This window comes from Protopterus annectens, chromosome 14.part0 (assembly GCF_019279795.1).
Source record: "Protopterus annectens isolate FY-2018-M chromosome 14.part0, PAN1.0, whole genome shotgun sequence".
Taxonomy (NCBI): Eukaryota; Metazoa; Chordata; order Ceratodontiformes; family Protopteridae; genus Protopterus; species Protopterus annectens.
The window spans coordinates 899834145-899841884 of record NC_056748.1 but is presented as its reverse complement, the minus strand read 5'-3'; positions in this window follow the sequence as shown (position 1 = coordinate 899841884).

Below are 7740 nucleotides of genomic sequence, written 5' to 3'. Positions count from 1 at the left end.
TAAGATATTTTTCTTGTATTTTTTCTGGGTACTTTTATCTTATAAAGTTATTTAGTGAATTTTTGTGTGTGTGTGATAAGGTTGAGGGAATCTCGGTACCTTTAAGTTGTTAAAACTTATTTAGAGTTCTCTTCGGGGCCTACCACCCCTTTCTTGGAGTAGACAACCGGATTGACTAATATTACTGGATTTGACAATATTACAGGACTAGACTATTTTACTGGATTTGACTTTTTTCTCCTTTATAGTGACATGTCTGAAAAGGCTAAATCGGGGTTTAAGTGTTGCCAATGTGGGCAAAAAATGTCAGTAACTGACAATCATAGTTCCTGCGTCTACTGTCTTGGCCCTCTCCATCTGCAAGAAGACTGTTCTATTTGTCATTCTTTCAGTGGGAGGGTCATGACAGATAGGCGCAGGAAACTAATGGATAGAGGTTTGTTAAAACCTTCCTTTCAGGAGGCTCTGGATGCTTCTGACCAGGCATCCAAGTCCTCGAAGGAATCGAAGACGTCGGAGCCCAAGTCATCGGCTCCGAGCTCTTCAGCTAAAGTTAGATCACCGGTTCCACAGACTTCGGGGCCGAGTGTTCAACTGTTGTCAGTTTCCGAGCCTCGAGTCTTGGAACCGGTGATGGAGCTCCTCCCCCGACACTGTTGAGGTCGGCTCCGTCTTCGGTTCCTTCGACCCGTTCTTCCAAGCCCCTCTCCGACATCGATGTGGACCGTGTGGTGCAGAAATTATTGGAGCATACGGCCCTATCCAAACTTATATCGGTTTCAACCCAATTGGTGTCGAAACTTGAAGGCCTTCCATTATCTCCATCCCTTCCTCCTCCGAGACCTGTCCAGTCTTTGGAGCCGGAAGAGGTTGATCTACTGATTGTGGAACCCTCGGTGCCAGAACCGTCCTTTTCTCGGTCGGCTCCGTTCACCTCGACTCCGTCGGATCCGGTACCGGAGTCTCGGAGCCGACGATCCATCCTTGGTTCCGGGGCCGAGAGTCGAACCGATGTTTCGGTTCCGACTCTTCCTCTCGGGGCGTCGGCGCGGATCGATTCGGCTCCGTCCTCGGGGTCGATGCCCTCGGTGCCTGTTTCGGGGATTCTTCCCATTTCTTCGGAACCGAGATTCCTCGACTCGGGACCCGGGGCCTTCGATCTCATGAGGAAGGTGTTGTCTACCCAGACAACCACATCAGTAGAAGCAGCCTCTCCTCCCCATAAAGGACCGTTATCTTCCTCTGCACCAACGGCCACATCCAAGCGTCGAGCACCGGTGTCTCAGCCACCCCTGGAGGGTGCCCCCTCTTCCTTGGAGGCTTCTTCGGATGCTCCCCCCGAAGAAGTCCCTAGGAAAAGATTGTGTAAGAGGAGACACTTAGATTCTCCACAAGAATCTTTGACATCCGATACTGACTTGGATGAGTCAGAAGGGTCCCCAAAGTCACCTTCAGAAGATGTCTCCTTTTCTGCCATCTTGGAGATCCTAAAACAGAGAGGTGATTGGCAGTTCCTTCCCCTTCTGAGGATGAGTCAGTCTTGCTGAAGGCATTCGGTGCTCGCCCTTCCTCCTCCTGGGTCACTCCGCCCTTCGATGAGTTAATGGAGTTGATTGCTCGAAGGACGTGGGAGACACCTGACACGGTGGAACCAGTCCCCAGGAAGCCTAATAAGTACATCACTGCACCCCAAGACAAGGCTTACCTCACAAAGGGAGTTCCAGTGGACGCCATGGTGGTGGCAGCGGCCACGAAAAAGGAGATGTCGGAATCTTCCTCATCTGTCCATCCGCCTAACAAAGATTCTAGGACTATGGACAGATACGGGAAGCGCATTTTTAGTTCAGCGGCTTTTTCTATGCGATCCCTGAACTATTTGACCCATTTTACACGTTTACAGAGGGATCTAATCAAAGAGCTGGGAGATACCCTCCAGGGTACTACAGATGCTGCGGTCTCAGAGAAAGTTACAGCACATCTCAATACCCTTACATCCATTGTTAACTCATCCATAAGGCTGATATCATACGCAGCCGAAGGATCGAGTAGGGCAGCAGCTTCAGCGATTGCTCTTCGCAGGCAATCCTGGATGCGCTTATGTTCATTCGGAAGCCTGCAAGTCTTCCTTTACTAATGCCCCATTTGATGGTGCCACTCTCTTTGGCCCCAAAGTAAAGGAGACCCTTACCCGGTGTGAACAGGAGGGAAAGACTCTGTCTGCTGTCGGAGTCCGTTTTCCACCCTTCCAGACCGTACCCCAAAGGGCAACGTGGTGGAAAATGTGGTTTCGAAAACCCCAAGGATCTTTCCCAGGCACACAGGATGATGCCCCTCTAGAGGCAGGGAGGGGCAGAGGTGGAAGACGCCGCCCTGGCGGCAGAGGGTCCAAAACCAAGGTGACAGGGATACACCCCTGGAAAACCTTTCCAGCACTCCTGAGAGGAGGCCCGACTGTCCTGCTCTGGAGGCAGTCGGGTCGCTAGCTTTATACCCTCAGGCCTGGCAAAATATTACTACAGACAACTGGGTAAAAGCGTTGTTACCAGAGGTTACAGAATACCATTCCTATCCACCCCATTCCAAAGAAAACTCCCAGATGTACCGCCCATCTGCGAGACCCAGCAGCTATAGAAATTTCAAAGCTGCTAGAAAAAGAGTCATCCAACCAGTCCCAGTGGACCAAATAGGATTCGAACTTACTCAAGGTTCTTTTAGTTCCAAAGAAGACAGGGGACTGGAGGCCTATTCTGGACCTAAGCAACCTCAACACCTTTGTCAAGAAAGAAAAGTTCGAATGGTCACGCTTCAATCGATCCTTCCATTCTTACAGAAGGACGACTGGATGTGCTCAATAGATCTGAAGGACGATACTACCACATCAAAATGGCCAGGGCGTCCAGGGATCATTTGCGCTTCGGCTGGGAGCCAGTCACTATCAGTTTGAGCCCTGCCCTTTGGTCTGACCTCAGCCCCAGGGTTTCACCAAATGCATGGCAGTGGTAGCGTCTCATCTGAGACGCCTAGGATTCCAGGTGTTTCCGTATCTGGACGACTGGCTCCTTTCTGCCACCACCCGGCGTCAACTGATACAGGCCAGGGATTACACCCTACAACTTTGTGTTCACCTCAGAATTTCCGTAAATTTCGAAAAATCGTTACTACAGCCATCACAGCATATCTTATTCATAGGAGCGGAATTAGATACGCATCATTTAATTCTAAGGCTCCCTCCAGAAAGGATAGTCTCACTTCAAAGCCACATATCTCTTCTTCTGTCGTCCAAAAAGTCCCCAGCAAAACTGGTTCTGAAGGTCTTGGGTCTCATGGCAGCTTCTCTCATTGCGATACCATTGGGAAGACTGCACATGAGAGTTCTACAATGGCTACTGTTTGCACAATGGTCGTTCCAACAGCTACCTCTGACACACGAAATTCTGATTACAAAAACATGCAAATCACACCTAACCTGGTGGCTTCAGACTTGCAACCTTTCCAGCGGAAGACCATTTGTGCTACCCACGCCGTCAGCGATAACCACGGATGCTTCCCTGATAGGGTGGGGGAGCATCTTTCAGGGACAGACAGTCCAAGGCGAATGGACCAATTTGGAGTACAATCTGCACATCAATGTTCTGGAATTGAGGGCAGTGTTTTTAGCGTTGCAACACTTTGCTCCCCTTCTTCCTCTAGGAACTATTGCAGTTCAGACAGACAACATGTCTGTAGTCTGGTACATAAACAAGCAAGGGGGAACCAGGTCTTATCAACTATGCAGAGAGGCCATGAGAATTTGGCAATGGGCGGAGTCCACGGGTCGCTTTCTGATCGCAACGCACATCCCGGGGTCATCCAACGTCATAGCTGACAGGCTGAGCAGAGCAATTCTGTTACCTCATGAGTGGTCCCTCAAGCAGTCAATTGCGAAGACGATATTTCGCAAGTGGGGCCAGCCTTCCTGTGATCTCTTTGCGTCTCCAATGAACGCCAAATGCAGGAGCTACTTTGCCCTATTCCCCCCTCCAGGGGAAGTCCCCAGGGACGCGCTGGTGCACGATTGGCCCCCGGGTCTCCTGTACGCTTTTCCTCCCTTTCCCCTGATTGCAAAGTTTCTATAGAAAGCCAACAACCTTCAGAGGACGATAATCCTCATTGCACCATTCTGGCCTCGTCAAATTTGGTTCCCCTTTCTATTGCAACACCGCATTTGGGGACCTTGGATTCTGGACCCAGAGCCAGATCTACTGACTCACTCGTCAGGAGTTCCTCACCCATCTCGAATCACTCCATCTAGCAGCTTGGCTGCTCCGCTTCCTCTAGCCAGGTCTGACTCTCTTACCGGCAGTTCAGAATATATTAGTGGCTTCTCATAAAGCTTCCACTACAAAGACCTACACCAGTAAATGGAAGCGTTTCGTCTTCTGGGCGAATTCTCATCATTTGGACCCTGTTATAGCTCCGTTAAACAAGATTTTGGAGTTTTTGACAGAATTGTTCCATGAAGGAGCTTCTCCTGCCACTTTAAGAGTACAATTGGCTGCCATTTCCAACTTTCATGTGGAAGAATGTGGTGCGCCTGTTATGGCTCACAGACTTTGTAAGGCTTTTTTAAAAGGATCCTTTCATATTAGACCACCAGTGAGAACTCCTACATCTCCTTGGAATCTCAACCTCTTACTTTCTAAATTGATGTTGCCCCCTTTTGAGCCAGCCACTGTTTGCCCATTGAAGTTTTTATCATGGAAGACTCTCTTCTTGGTAGCCATTACATCTGCTAGGCGGGTGTCTGAGCTTCAGGCTCTTTCTATTAAACACCCTTATTTGATTTTCCACTCTGACAGAGTATCTCTTCGCACTAATCCATCCTTTCTTCCCAAAGTTTGCTCTACCAATAACATTAATCAGTCCATTGAATTACCCACCTTTTTCAAAAATCACACTAATAAGTTAGAGTATATGTTGCACAAATTGGATGTCCACAGACAACTCAGGTTTTATTTGGATAGAACAAAAGATCACAGGAAATCTGATCAACTATTTGTAGCTTTTGCTGACAGCAGGAAAGGTGTAGCGGTTACTAAACGAACTCTTTCCAAATGGCTAACTGATTGTATCATATACGTTTATGACTCTTCTAATCAAACCTTATCGGTCAAACCTAAAGGACATTCTACAAGATCAGTGTCTACATCCTTGGCTCACGCAGCTCGCCTACCATTAGACACGATTTGTGCAGCTGCTACTTGGGCTAAACCGCATACATTTATCTCTCATTACAAAGTGGACAGGGTTTCTAGGGATAGGGCAACCTTTGGTTCCACTGTGCTCAAGAACGTTCTCCCGTGAGTTCCTCAGGAACATGGAGCTAGGGACGCTACCCATGTGTAAGAACAAACGGCGAGATTGAACACTCTCACATATAGAAGTTATGTCCTTACCATAACGTTCCATGTGGAGTGTTCATCTCGCCTTTGTTCTTACATTCCCACCCTCCCACCCTCAGGAAGAACGTTCGATTTGGTGCCTGGTCTGGAGTATTCTCCTGCTGCATTTGCAGTAATTGTATTTGTATGATACACTTGTGTATATATGTGTATATATATGTATAAATATGTATATAGATGATCTTTGATTGTGTAAATTCTGGTATGAGTGTGCTCTCTCTGGCTGCTGGTTTGCTTGCAAACTAGATCTGAGGTAAAGGCAGAGGGGGATTGTGGGTATTAGGTGATCTCGAGCTTCTTCTCGATGCAGAGCTTGCAAGCGGCCGACACGGAGCCGAGGATCGGCTCCGAACCCATGTGTAAGAACAAAGGCGAGATGAACACTCCACATGGAACGTTATGGTAAGGACATAACTTCTATTTTCTAACTTCCAATACAAAAGCTACTATTGCTCCCACACACTTCCTGTCAACACTCCTTTATGCCTCCCATTTCTAACCAACCTCTGCAAAACTGATCTAAATAAACTTGAATCTTGTTACAGTACAATTGCCAAGTTTGCTACTAATGCTTCATAAAGGACCCATCACTGTACATCCCTTAGCTTAAATGACTAGAACTCTGTCAACTACATTACTTTAATCAGTTAACTTTGCCCACAAAATACTTCACCAATCAGATAAAAGCCTTGCCCGCCAAAATCATATACAACCATACTACACTTCTAGAACCCTCCTCTCCAGTTACAAATTCCTTCTGGACTGTACCAAAGCTAACAACTCAGCCAGGGACTCACTCTTCTCAAACTTCATTCCTAAAATATGGAATACATTGCCAACCCCAATAACCTCCAGCTACTCTATAATACAATTTAAAAAGCTCCTAAAATCTCACTTAATGGACACTTAGCTCTGTTCCTGCAACTGTCCTGGATATACCTTACCTCCGTCTCTTTATCTAAACACTATTCTTTAGGGTTATCTTACACCAAATTAGTTGACCTCTACTGTATGAAAAGATAGTGGGCCGGATTTACGAATGCTTGCATGGAATTGTAGAGTAGAGTAAGACATCAGACAGCCAATATGTCCGCCAAGCGATCCAGCAACAGCTGGCAGGGGCGTGCATGAGAGCTTCTAAAGCTACTCTTGCACGGACAGTGTCATGGTATGCAAATTACCTCATTTGCTGCTGAAAGCTAGGCAGATGAGGTAAATTTGCAATCCAGAAAACACTAACCTGTCCATGGAAGAGTAGTGATATTTGCAGAAATGTACTCCATTGGTAATGGAGTACCGTTCTGCAAATTGCTAAATGAAGCTGTGACAGCTCCAAATAAAGGATGCATCCAGTTGAGGAAGCATGCCAGTGGCCAAATATAAGGCCATTGGCATTTTTAAATGTTTAAAATTATTAAAATCTAATTTCTTTTCCCTGATCTCCAATGTTTAAGCATAGCACAGCGCCGTGCAAACGTGCGGCGCTTAAAAAAAACAATAAAATAATTTAAAAATAGCCAAAAATAGGCATTTTCACTAAAAAGCTTATCCTGCCATGCAGGTGAATGGCAGGTTGAAGACAACATGGCCACTGAGTACTGGTTGCTAAGGGGGGGGGGGGGGCTCAGTGTGAGAGATGTAACCAAGCATTAGTAGGCAATTCTATGCAAATGAGGATAAGGATAGTGAATCCCAATCTTCCCCAGCATGTGAGCCATGTCCCAAGAGTGTAAGTGTAGGAGTAGGTGAGTAGTAGAGTAAAAGATAGGTGACATCATGAGGGGGTATGTCAGAAAGGCTGTATGCTTATTGGAGCACAGTGTCCTGTGTTTGCCCTGAGTTGCTCAGGATTGCAAGAGGCGTGTCTACAGTTGTCCTGTTTGAAAACCAGAAACCAAAGGTGTACACCGTGAAAATATCTGAAATTTCTTGCAAACGGGCACACAGCGTGTGCGCCTGTTTGTGCGGCGCTGCCCCAGGCGGAAACAGAAAGGGAAAAGGAAGGAAAAGAAGTAGTAGGAAGTTAACCAAGGAGAACTAGCAGAGCTGCCAGGTGAAATATATCAGAATCAGCCAATTACACAAGCAGCAGACTAGCCCAACCCAGCCCAGCACTTTAAACTCTGCAAACAGCATTCTTCCCTGTTTTTTCCCCAAGAACTCTGCAACACTGCAGTATACAAAGAGGGAAAGCTGAAAAACTTTAAAGTCAGACAAAATGTTAGGGGCTGCTCTTGCTATCATAAACCAACATGTGCAAGGTGCTGAGGGTGGTGATGTTGTGAATGCTGCTGTGCAA